The following is a 12,865-nucleotide window of genomic DNA, read 5'->3' as shown; positions in this document are numbered from 1 at the left end:
TGTAAAGACACTGCCCAGAAGGAGGCAAAGACACACCACTTCTGGAGAAAAATTTGTCAAGAACAATCATGGTTATGACCACAATCGCCCACGTTATAGGACACGGCACAAATGATGATAACCAGGTACACCACTGTGGCCTGATGCAGAGTGACAATTGTAATATTGCCCTAAAAATCAAAAAGTTAGCAACAATTAGCAAAGTACAGCCATGCCTAATGTCTTGGTCTATTAAGTATATTATTAACCAAATGTTTCAAATTATTGATGAAGTCACTTAAGTCATTAAGTATTGAGGCAACACTTACATCAGTAAAATGCAATCAAATATTGGTCAACCTTGTTTCTGTTGTGTAGCAATCTCATCCACTTCACACCACACACTTGTATCCCTGTTTCATAGTTACTGGTTCTTTCTCAGTCAACAAGTTGGAGGTTCAAGTTCTTTAAAACATTAAGTATCAAGAGCTCGTCAAAAATCGCATTGTTGTTGACTAAATGTACCATTTAATGCAATTACAGCAAGAGTAAATATGTCATTTACTAGTGACAAAAAATGGCTGGAGTTTTCAGTTTCTGATTATGCTGTTTGCTTCTTCACCAACCAATTAATTCTTCACCAGGTTAATTCCTGGGATGTCTGGACTGTCTTACGCAGAGAGGTTAGAGAGTGGGCTTGTACACGCTGGAATTAAGGAGATTGAGAGGGGATCTGATTGAAATATATAAGATTATTAAGGGATTGGACAAGATAGAGGCAGGAAATATGTTCCAGATGCTGGGAGAGTCCAGTACCAGAGGGCATGGTTTGAGAATAAGGGGTAGGTCATTTAGGACAGAGTTAAGGAAAAACTTCTTCTCTCAGAGTTGTGGGGGTCTGGAATGCACTGCCTCAGAAGGAAGTGGAGGCCAATTCTCTGGATGCTTTCAAGAAGGAGCTAGATAGGTATCTTATGGATAGGGGAATCAAGGGATATGGGGACAAGGCAGGAACTGGGTATTGATAGTAGATGATCAGCCATGATCTCAAAATGGTGGTGCAGGCTCAAAGGGCCGAATGGTCTACTTCTGCACCTATTGTCTATTGTCTATTACAGAAGAAATTGGGAACTGGATTCAAGAGTGTGTGTCCTCAGTCTAGAAGAACATCAGTATGTGGTTAGAGTTGAGAGAAATAAGAAATGATCTCACCCAGACATAGAACACTCGACAGGCTGGATACAGGGAGGATGCTTCCTGTAAGATTAAGTGTCTAAAAGGTACGCCTCAAAGTAAGGGACCAAAATAGGAGAAACGCCACACTCAGACTGTGGTGACTCAGTCATTGAGTTCATTCAAAACATAGATTGATCAATTTCTGGAAATTAGAATAATGAAAGGATTTAGACACAGGACAGGTAAATGGTGTTGAAGGAGTAGATCAACCATGATCTTACTGAGCGGCAGAGTAGGCTCGAGGGGCCAAATGGACTATTCCTCCCATTTCTTATATTACCTTTTCTTTCAGGTAAGTAAATGCCAACCAAATGATCTGTGTTCACATTGGGTACAGAAAGGACAACTGCACTGTGAAGGATCCACAAAAGTAGTTTATGTGATCTGCATTTGATCTTATTTATCACTGAAAAGTATATTTTCCAACTTGAATATTTAGTGACAAGGCTTGCCAGGTGAATGCAACACGTACAAACAAGCTGGAGGAACTCAGCAGGTCGGGCAGCATCCGTGGAAATGAACAGTCAACGTTTCAGGCCAAGACCCTTCATCAGGACTGAAGAGGGAGGGGGCAGGGGCCCTATAAAGAAGGTGGGGAGAGGGTAGGAAGGAGAAGCCTGGTGGGTGTCAGGTTAAAAACCAATCAGAGGAAAGATCAAGGGTGGGGGAGGGGTAACAGGGAGGTGATAGGCAGGAAAGGTGAAGAAGGAATGTAAGGTGAAAGCACTGTGTAGTAGAAGAAGGCAGAATTGGCATGAACATTGAATTCTCCAACTTCCGGTAATTCCCTCCATCTCCCTTCCCCCATTTCCATTCAGATATGTCCATACATGGCCTCCTCTACTACCATGATGAGGCCAAACTCGGGTTGGAGGAGCAGCACCTCATATACCGTCTGGGTAGTCTCCAGCCTCTTGGTATGAACATTGAATTCTCCAACTTCCGGTAATTCCCTCCCTCTCCCTTCCCCCATCCCACTTCCACTCTGCCTCCTCTTCCAGCTGCCTATCACCTCTCTCATGATTCTGCCGCCTTCTATGACACAGTGCTTTCACCTTACATTCCTTCTTCACCTTTCCTGCCTATCCCCTCCCTGCTTCCCCTCCCCACCCCTTGATCTTTCCTCTGATTGGTTTTTAACCTGACACCCACCAGTCTTCTCCTTCCCACCCTCCCTGCACCTTCTTTATAGGGCCCCTGCCCCCTTCCTCTTCAGTCCTGATGAAGGGTCTCGGCCCGAAACATTGACTGCTCATTTCCATGGATGCTGCCCGATCTGTTGAGTTTCTCCAGCTTGTTTGTACGTGTTGCTTTGACCACAGCATCTGCAGTGTACTTTGTGTTTGCCAGGTGAGTGGCTGACTCCTCTATCAAGGTACTCAGTAGATTATCTGCTCAACCTCCACAAGGCTTCTTTCTCATTATGTTACAAGTCTAACTTGCAACTTGGCCTTTAATCTGCACACTGAGTTAAATAAAAGAAAGAATTAACCTGTAAATACAACAAAATATCATCAAGATAAACAGAACATTCTGCAATTCCATGTATAATTGACAAAAACACTTTCATCATCTCACTGTCCTAATGAAATAGAGTATTAAACAAAAATAGAATTTTGGGGAACCCTCAACAAAATAAGCTATTGAGCTCCCAGTTATCAATATTTTGATTGACAAAAAGCAATAGTGAAAAATGCTGCTGAGTGTTCTAAGCTCAACCATCTTCCACTGTTTCATCAGGTTAGAAATGGTAAAGCTTGTACAGTGTTAAGTTCCATTCACAAACCCCCAACAAATAAAACATTCCAAACGTGCATGAGGCACAACCTACCCAACATTCAAAATTGAGCTGTTCATGACAAATAACATTATTACCTACAAGCACCAATTAATGATCACTATTAACATAAAGGTATCACGATAGGCTTGACCTTAAGCAGACCAGTCCAAAAATACAACGGCTGTAGAACAGGATGTTTACGATGGGCGACTTAATTTCTGGTTACCCAAAGAACACTGTTCACCATTGACAGGGAACAGGAATCTCACCAGGTTTGATTAAGAAAATCAAAACTGCACCTAACAAAGCTGCTCACTTCACTGCCAAGCCATACATACATCTGTTTGCAGCTAATCTAGTTGCTTGCTTCATTTTTCGTAATGTGGATATGGTATGTTGGATTTGATTATACATATTCTTTTTTTTTGTAAAAAAAATCTAAACAGCTGTAAGAACTCCACAGACAAACAGCGTCTGTGGAGGCGAAAGGGTGGTAAAAGTTTTGGCAGTTTTTTTGGCTCTAGATTTCATCATCTGCAGTGCCTCCTAGCTAATCTATAAAGTTGTGTAAGGCAATTGTTACAGCAACGCATTCTTTCACCGATGTATCTGATAAAGAGAACCACCTGCATGTGTGAGAAAAGAAACTACTGGATTAGCTGCAAACAGAATATGGTGTCTTACCTACAAGGCTAAAAGTTTCACAATAAAGAAACAGAGTTGGCATTATAGTCTTTGACAAATTATTATTCCTTGCTTTGAATAATGGTATCCTTTCAAGTTGAATCAACTTTAAATAACAAAAATTTCTGCCGTGTCCGTTGAGATTGTTTATTAGAACTAAAAATTATACCCAAAATGTTTACACACTTTCATGTTTATGATAGACCAACCAGATTACAGAACAAAATTTACATTTGGAAATGTATTTCTTAATCTTTATAAGACAATAGAGGGAAGTTATTTTCTATAGTTATCTTTAATTGTTTCTTCTTTTCAAAATAAGTTAAAGTTCAAGTATAATTATAATTCAGTCATACATAAATATAGCCAAACAAAGCAGTTCCTCTGGGGCCAAGTTGCAAAATACATTACCAACAGCACAAAGCACATATGGTTATGACTTCAGAAATACATACAATCACAAGGTAGAAAGATAGTATAGCCTGCCTAAGTCCCTGAGTGGCAAACTGCAGAATTGATCGTAAGTTGTTCTGCTCCAGCATGTTCTTTCACCGTGCAAGCACTGGAGGGGCCAGCCCCTAACCCGAGTATGGATTCCAGCATGCCCCACAGAGCTATCACCTATATTGTTTTGGCGTCTCCTCTCCTGGTTGGCAGCAACAGGCAACCCCATGGGATGGGCCATGTCCCACCAAGTAGAACCAAGCTTTTGGTCATTTTCTTCTTTTCCTCCTTGTGTGGCTTGGTGTCATATTAAGTTTGTCAATACTCCTGTGAACTCTTGGATATTAAAGGTGCTATATAAATGCAGATTGTTGTTATCCACCATTCTTTCCCCCCATTAATTTAATTCCAGAAGTCAAAAGTATGTATTCTTGTAAAGTTTAAAAATTCAAAATAAGTACAGTATTAGTAATAATATATTTAAAACTATTGGTAGAATTATATTTTGCTTCTTTTTATGCCTTATTAAAGTTTCTATCTGTAAATCCAATCTTTTCTTTAAAGCCTGGGGTTTTGTCAGAAGATGAATTATGATCTTGTAAATCCTTTGTTTGCTGACTCCAAATTCAATTGACAAGTTAATGATTGAATAGTGCATGGCAGACTGAAAGGAAGGAAAAAAAAGTGAGAGACAGAGTTAGTTTTATAATGTAATTTATAAAAAAAAGGTGCATTTTAAGCCAAGCGGTTATCTTTCCAGTGGTTTGTTGACAGAAAAGGTCAAAGTTTCATTTAGATTCTAAAAGTAGTGAGGGGGAAAAGTGTGAGACAGTTGAGCAATCAGAAATAGTGAAAAACATTATTCTAAATTCCATTTTTAAAAGTTCCTTTTATTAACAATCAAAAATTTACTGAGGAGAGTGTCAGTGGGAGGGATTTGATGAAATTGAGGTTTCAGCTTCTAAACAGATTAAATGCCATTGTGGAATTGGACAGAACTGCAATACAAGAGGCAAGAGGCGGCCTGAATTGGGAACACCAATGCCTTTGAACGGAAACATCTACACAAAGTAGTGGATACAGCTCAGTCCATCACAGGTAAAACCTTCCCCACCACTGAGCATATTTACAAGGAGTGTAGTTGCAGGAAAGCAGCATCCACTATCAAGGACCCCAAGCATCCATGTTCTTTTCTCGCTGCTGCCATCAGGAAGGAGGTACAGGTGCCTCAGGTCCCATACTACCTGGTTCAAGAACAGTTACTACACTTCAACCATCAGGCTTCTAAATCAGAGTGGATAACTTCTCTCACCCCATTGCTGAACTGATTCCATAACTAATAGACTCACTTTTAAGGACTCCTCATCTTATGTTTGCGATAATTTATTTCTTATTTTTTCTCTTTTCTTTGTATTTGCACAGTCTGCTACTTTTTGCACATTGGTCGTTTTTCATTGATTCTATCGTGTTTCTTTGAATTTACTGTGAGTGTCCACAAGAAAATGAATCTCAGGGTAGCATATGGTGGCATACATGTATTTTGATTATAATTCACTTTGAACTTTGACTATGTTTAGACTACAATGAGTGACAGGAAGCAGGGGAGAGAATAAAACGGTTGTGTGGAAAATGCTAGCGAAACAATGTGTGTATAAAGGGGTGAAAAGATGAAAAACAGAAGGAGAGTTGAAAGGAAGGGGGATAGGTTTAAAACAATGTGGGGGGGGGGAGGAGGGAATGAATGACAGCACAAGGGTACAAAGAAGTCACCAAATTTCAGATTTTCTAACAAGTTGTCCCAAATGTCATCTCTGCATGATGTATATGCACAAGTACGGTGTAGTCAGAGAACAGAATAAACAAGATGCACGTGTTGTAGCAGCTCTTGATACTTTAGTGATTCCTGTAATCCTGGCAATATATAGTTAGATTAAGAACTGATGCATACATCTAGGATGACAACTAGGATGTTAACAGGCATCACAAAAAGGGTAAAAATAAATTCACACGACGCTCATATTTATGGACTATAACATCACCTTCAATGCCGTAATTCTATACAAATTCATCTCCGAACTGCTAGGCCACAGAACTCAGCGCACAACCTGCAACTGAATCCTTGACTTCCTGACCAACAGACTGCATTCAGTAAGGATGGGCAACAGCAACTCCACCATGATCATCCACAAGGCTTCATTCTCAGTGCTTTACTACACTGTCTGTACACTCATGGCAGTGTGGCTATATTCCACTCTAATTCCATTGACACAGTTGTGGACTGATCTCAAATGATGAGATGGCGTGCAGGAAGAAGATAGAGAACCTGGTAGCATGGTGCCAAGACAACAAGATATTGCAGAGTTGTGAATGCACCCTGTTAATCACGCAAACCAGCCTGACCTCCATTGTCTCTGTCTACACTTTCCGCAGCCTCGGAAAAGCAGTCATAATGAAAAACCCTTCCTACCCTGGTCATTGTCTCTTCTTCCCCATCCCATTGCATAGGAGATGCTAAAGTTTGTACCATTAGGCTGAAGAACAAGTTTCTATCTCACTATTACCAGGTTGCTGAATGGACTTCTTACACGGTGAAGGTGAACTCTTTTTCCTCAAACCTACCTCAAGTTAATGGACTTCAGTTTTTCTGTAATTGCAGCACAATATTCTGCATTCTAATTTCCCTTTTTATCTCACTGTACTTACATATGGAATGATCTGTCTGGACAGCACACAAACAAAAGCTTTTTCAGTGCATGTGACAGTAATAATTTTTTAAAAATTCAAAATTAGGGTTGATGGCCACGGCAGCAAAGTGAGACATTCATAACACTGGTTTGTAAAGTGGCAGGAACCCAATCTAGAAACAGTCAATGTGACCACAGCGTAGACAGAAGAGTACGGCATTAGAAACTCTAAGACAAGTTCTTTCGATGAGGGCCTCATTATCCTTACAGAGGAGAGTGACATGATTTGGCTAGAGAAACACTGTGACACTCTTCTCTGAAGTGCGTGTACGCTGGGATAGAAGCAGGCCTTGCAAGGTCAACAGTATGAGAATCATGTCAAAGTCCTGCAGTCAAGTTAATCAGCTAGACAGTAACATTTATTGGGATGCAGAAGTGGCAGGGTATTTCTGTTGTTAGGTTATAAAATCATGAATTTGGTTGGAATAATGTCAAAATAAGTATTCAAAATGGCTGCTCAAACTGCAGCCATTTTTCTTGGGCAGCCTTACTAGATATAATCAGGTGTATGAACCTATCAATTTATGCAGGGAAGTGTTTAAACAGCAAATAACAGTATAAATTGATACTGGTAGTGAGAATACGTCTGCACAATTAATGGTTTATGGGCGTGTAGCAGCACAAAAAACTATTGTTACAACAATCGGAGCTGGTGCCTCACCGCACCAGTGACCAGATTTCAGTGCTGATGTCTGATGCTGTCTGTGTGGAACTTGCTGATTCTTCTCACCCGAGTTTCCTCTGAAACCCAAAGATGTGCAGTTGGTAGGTTAACTGGCTCCTGCAAATTGTCTGTACAGTTGAGTGGTAGAATATGGAGTGAGTTGATGGGAATGCAGGAAGAATAAAATGGGATTAGTGTAAATGTGTTGGGGCAGACTTGGTGGCGGTGAAAAGACCGGAAGAAAGAACAAGCCACTTTTGAAACTGAAAAGGGGTTTTCGGTGTATAGCACCTTAGTAAAATCAAAAACAGAAAGTAAAACATGCATTGTTTATCAAAATAATGCAAAGGTTTCGGGGCTTTTGCAATCTGAAGACCTCAAAAATTGAAGAGCTACAAATTTAGAACTCAGCATCAGTGATTACATTAGGCCTGAAGGATTGAATTGGCTGGAGAGGAGAGGTCAGATAGGGGCTCCGCTGCGCTCTTGTTCTAAACTCAACAGAAGGTCCTGGAGACATTCTGCAAGGTCTGAGGTGAAGAGCCAGATACATTTTGTATACAGCCCCTCATTTTCACAGCAGCCAGAAGAAGCACATCTAGCATGGCTCCAAACACATTACAGCACATTTGTAAAGGTGCAAAGTTTATTTAATTTTATACTTTAATCAAGATTAATGTTTTGTTATCTTTCACATAGAATTGGGCTTTAAATGAATGTGATTTTAATACCTATAATTCTTAATGTAATACAAAATGTATAAGTTTTACATGTTTGCCTATGACAGTGTTCAGTTCTTATGAATTGTGAGTAACCCGGACCGTTCTGTTGGAAATACGGTGCAAAGTTCCCTTGCGACAAAAGATGCCTACAGCCCAGAATAGCTGGCAAATCCATCCTGCTGGTCTCCCAAATGTTGCTCATCAGTCAGGCACCTGTAACTGGGGAAGACCCCAGGTTGTTGAAAATAAGTTCATTGAACATATCAAAATTAATTCATTGAAAACAAGAGCAGGAGTTCACCATTCACCCCTTCAGTACTACTAACTTTCAATGCTATCATAGCTGATCAGCAGTTCCAAACCTTTGCTTGCTCTCTCCCTCTACCTGGTGATGCCTTTTTTTAACTAGGAACCTATCTATATCCTTCTAAAAGCTATGACCTCTGTAGCAGCATATGTCATGGCTTAACTACCCTTTTGGTGTAGAAATGTCTTCTTTTTATTTGGTCCTGGTGCACTTGCCCTTTAATTTAATATACTAACTACTTGTTCTAGTTCCCAGCCAGTGGAAACATCCTGCCCACACTTGGTCTGTCCATCCACAGTCATATGTAACATATAAAGGCCCTTTGACCCAATGACGATTTCCATCTAATTGGATCCACTTGCCCACATTTGGCCCAAATCCCTTCAAACCGTTTCTTTCCATGTACTTGTCCAAATGTATTTTAAATGTTGTTAATTTACCCGCTTCAACCACTTCCTCCAACTTCTCATTCAATATATAGACCTCTCAATGGGTGAAAAAGTTGCCCCTGAGGTTCCTATTAAATCTCTCCCCTCTTATCCTAATCAAACATCATCCGGTTCTTGATTCACCAGCTGTTGATTCCTTCATTCAAAATCAGAATTATATCCTACGGCTCAAGCATTGAACCATTGCTATGCTGAAAAAGGCCAATTTATTCCAGTTCTGCTTCCTGTCTTTTTGAATACAAAAGGTGGCCATAAGGTGGTCCATGGACAGGGGCTTGTGATTTAGACTCTGATCGCAGGTGGTTCCACCTCGCAAAGCAGCCACTATAGTGCATCTGACTAATGGGAGACATTTAGATGCAAAAGTTGAGTGCACTGATGGACATCCAGCAGAAGGCAAATGTAAATTGTGGGTCCTGATCACCACAGTTTGACCCACTGTCCCATTAAAGGAGCAGTTTCAACACCATACTTTGGCCCTTTTTTAGACCATTCTCTCCTTAATAAATTTGTGGCTTAACTGATAAAAAAGTTCAACTGAAGTCTTTTAAAACTTACTATTTTACTTATTTTACCTGCAAAATTGTTTCACTAATAGAAATGGCATCAGGGAGTGCCAAACAATTCATCCTGGTGTGAGGTACAAATACTACTGCTCTTTACTGTATAGCAGTAGTGATGGCTGCAGCTCATGGTTAATACTGGTGTAAATAGCTGCCCAGGTGTACTGGAAGCCATTCACTGCACATACACCAATTCAAAACAAGTTCTTCTTTCAGAAAATGGGACATCTATTTGTAGCTTGATAGATCGGGGTGATTGTGGGTGAGCGGTAGTAGAATCAGATGGGAGCTAATGGGCATTTGAAAGAGAAGGGAAATGAGTGGGGGAATGAGGTAATGAGATAGCTCAGAATCAGAATGGACTTAATGTTCTGAATGACTTCTAGCTGTGTTGTGAGGAAATATATGGGCATATCTTCACTGTGCAAGTCAATAACCATATAACCCACAGTAGAATGATTTATCTACAAAAAAGAAAATCATACAGGGAAAATCCACAGGAAGAATTGCATGGTACTGAAGCATGAACAATAGAGAAGTGGACCTACAGTCCTAGACTTACACAGCATGGTAACAGGCCATTTGGCCCAACATTCATGCTGACCAAGAAGTCTACCTGAGCTAGTCCAATTTGCCTGCAATTGGCTCAAATCCCTCTAAACCAGGGGTTCCCAACCTGGGGTCCACGGACCCCTCAGTTAATGGAAAGGCTCCTTGGCATTAAAAAAAAAGGTTGGGAACCCCTGATTTAAGCCCTTCCAATCATGTCTTTTAAACATTGTCATTGTCCCCACCTCTACAGCTTCTTCTGGCAGATTGTTCCTTAGGCACCCTGCAGCAATGAAGGGAAGCAGGACAATTCCAAAATATGGTTACATGGTCAGTGCAAGTCATTCTATTATTTGAGATGAATAAAGAAAGTCAGTAAATCTGTACATTGGTGAATCATTTTCCTCAAACAAAAGGGGGAAACTGTGTGGTGAATATATTACATATGTGCACATGCATAGTGTAGTTAAATAGATAAGATGCTTGTGTATCAGCAGTTTTCCATGTTTCTTAATAATTCATTACATTTAGCTAGAATGAGAATGTCAGGAAATGTAGCAGAGGCTTGACCCAAACACAGAACAGCAGAGTAGATTTAGCAGTGAGAAATAACTTTAATAATAAACTGCAAAATAACAAACCAGAAGGGACCATAAAACAAGAGAGAAAAGATACTTAACACAACACGGTAAATGAAGGCTAGGAGCAACTAGTTAAGGCTGGCTGGTTTGTACGAACAAAATTTGTGGATGAGAGCCGGGTTTAAATAGGTTACAGGTGATGTGTTCAAAATGAGTGGCAGGTGGCTCCTATTAGCTGGATAGAGAATGGGAGAAGTCTGTATGTGCTGGCCTGACAGAGAATGCACACAACCATTGATCTCTGGCAAGTAAATCACAAATAGGGAAATAGTTTTAAGGTTCATTTTGCAAACAGATCTTGGAATATGAAAGCAAAATAAAACCTTGTATCCCATCAGTTTACGCTGGACTTAAAGCTAGGCCTCAAAGGTGAAAGACCTGTGACTAAACCAATGTGCTATTGAATCACAAACTGATGAACGCTTGTTCTTTATGTAATGTAAACAAGTGGGCAGAGTCATGACAATCGAAAAAGTCCTTGTGAAATGTGTGACTCGTTACTATTGTGTTGAAGGATAGCCAGTGGCCTCACAGAGAAGTGACAGTGAGTCTGTAATGCATTCCAGAATTCTGTACCTGTGTTCTGCACCTACATCTGAACTCTCACTTTGTCCGATGACGTGCAATTTACCTTGTACTCCATTAGGTCAGGATGTTCTATAATGACTGGGCTTTTAAATATAAATATTTTAAATATAAAGGTAAGCTTTTAAAAGGACCTTCAGCTCAATGTTAAAAACTGCCCTCTGATACAAACTCATTTATTCGAGTGGGGTTCTGATCTTCATTAATGGAAGTGAGTGGCTCAACAACAAAATCTGTTGGAAGAACTTGGCAAGTTGGGCAGCGTATGTGGGACGAAAGGAATTACTGATGTAATTCCAACATCTGCAGTCTCTTGAATATCTAAGGTGAGTGGTTTGCCTTATTTTCAAACTATTAAATTTTAATTAACTTACTTCAGTCATTATGTTGGTGAGTGAATTTATTATTTTTAATTGTTTAACAATGTTTTAAAAATCCTATGCATTTTCCCAAACCTTTCTAAACCGCTAGTTGTTGGAGGTATTTGGAAATGCTGAGACAATCTTCACAAGCTATGGGCAAGGCCTCAGTCTGCACTGCCTAAGGCCAGGCTGATGCTCTGCTTTGTGGAGGGCTGAAGGCCTTTGGGAGCAAAGCAGCCACAAAAAGATTAACAAAGATGTAGAGTGGAAATTAATTTGTGGAAAGGCTGCAAACCACAGGCCAAGTCCAAAGAGAAACTGTTCTCTCCTAGTGTTATTAAAACAGTGATGTGCCAACAATGCTGCCATTTGTTACCCATCCCAAATTGTCCTGAGGACAGTTAAAACACAACTACCTTGGAGGGTTTGAGGACAGCTACAATATAGGATCCAGGTAAAGAGTGCAGGGACCTCAATGGGATTTTACAACATCCAGATAGAGGGTTCCAAATTGAAACATGAACAATTCCTTTCCCTCCCACAGATACTGCTTGACCCATTGAGTTCCTCCAGCAAATCTTCTGTTCCTGAATTTCTATGACTAAGTACATTGAGGAGAGGGGAGGGAGAAGGGGGGATGGGTAAAATCAGCTTCTTTTAACAGTTCTAGATGTATTGGATCACTTAAATTTAATTCCCCAGCTGCCATGGTGGGATTTCAAACTTGGAGCAAATGACCTCAGCAGGTCAGGCAGAAAAAAATAAACAGTCAACATTTTAGACCTAGAACCTTCATCTGTACCGAGAAGAAATTTGAGAAGTCAGAGTAAGAAGGAGGGGGGAGTGGAGGAAGAAGTACAAAGTGGTAGGTGAAATGGGGAGAGGGGAGGGGTGGTGAAGAGCTGGGAAGTTGATTGGTGGAAAAGATAAGGGGCTGCAGACAAGTAATCTGATAGGAGAGGGCAGAAGGCCATGGAAGAAAGGGAAGGGGAGGAGCACCTGAGGGAGGCTCCAAACATTTATGCTTACAACCAATGTTTTAGAACTCATGAGCATAAATCAAATGTTAGTACAATGTCATTATATTTGCAGAGTGCTGGCAACGTTTCTTGGGTGCAGTGATACTGGAGACTGATTAAATATTCCATATTACAAC

At 40.4% G+C, this 12,865-nt stretch overlaps 1 protein-coding gene across 3 annotated transcripts in view; it reads right to left on the bottom strand.

The window, feature by feature from the left end:
* rbm24a (RNA binding motif protein 24a) overlaps positions 1-12,865 on the bottom strand; it is a 44,437-nt gene that overhangs the window by 16,405 nt on the left and 15,167 nt on the right. The window lies entirely within an intron of this gene.

This window comes from Hemitrygon akajei, chromosome 20, assembly GCF_048418815.1.
Source record: "Hemitrygon akajei chromosome 20, sHemAka1.3, whole genome shotgun sequence".
NCBI classification, from domain to species: domain Eukaryota; kingdom Metazoa; phylum Chordata; class Chondrichthyes; order Myliobatiformes; family Dasyatidae; genus Hemitrygon; species Hemitrygon akajei.
The sequence above is the reverse complement of the archived record's forward strand: the minus strand, read 5'-3'. Positions and strand labels throughout refer to the sequence as shown.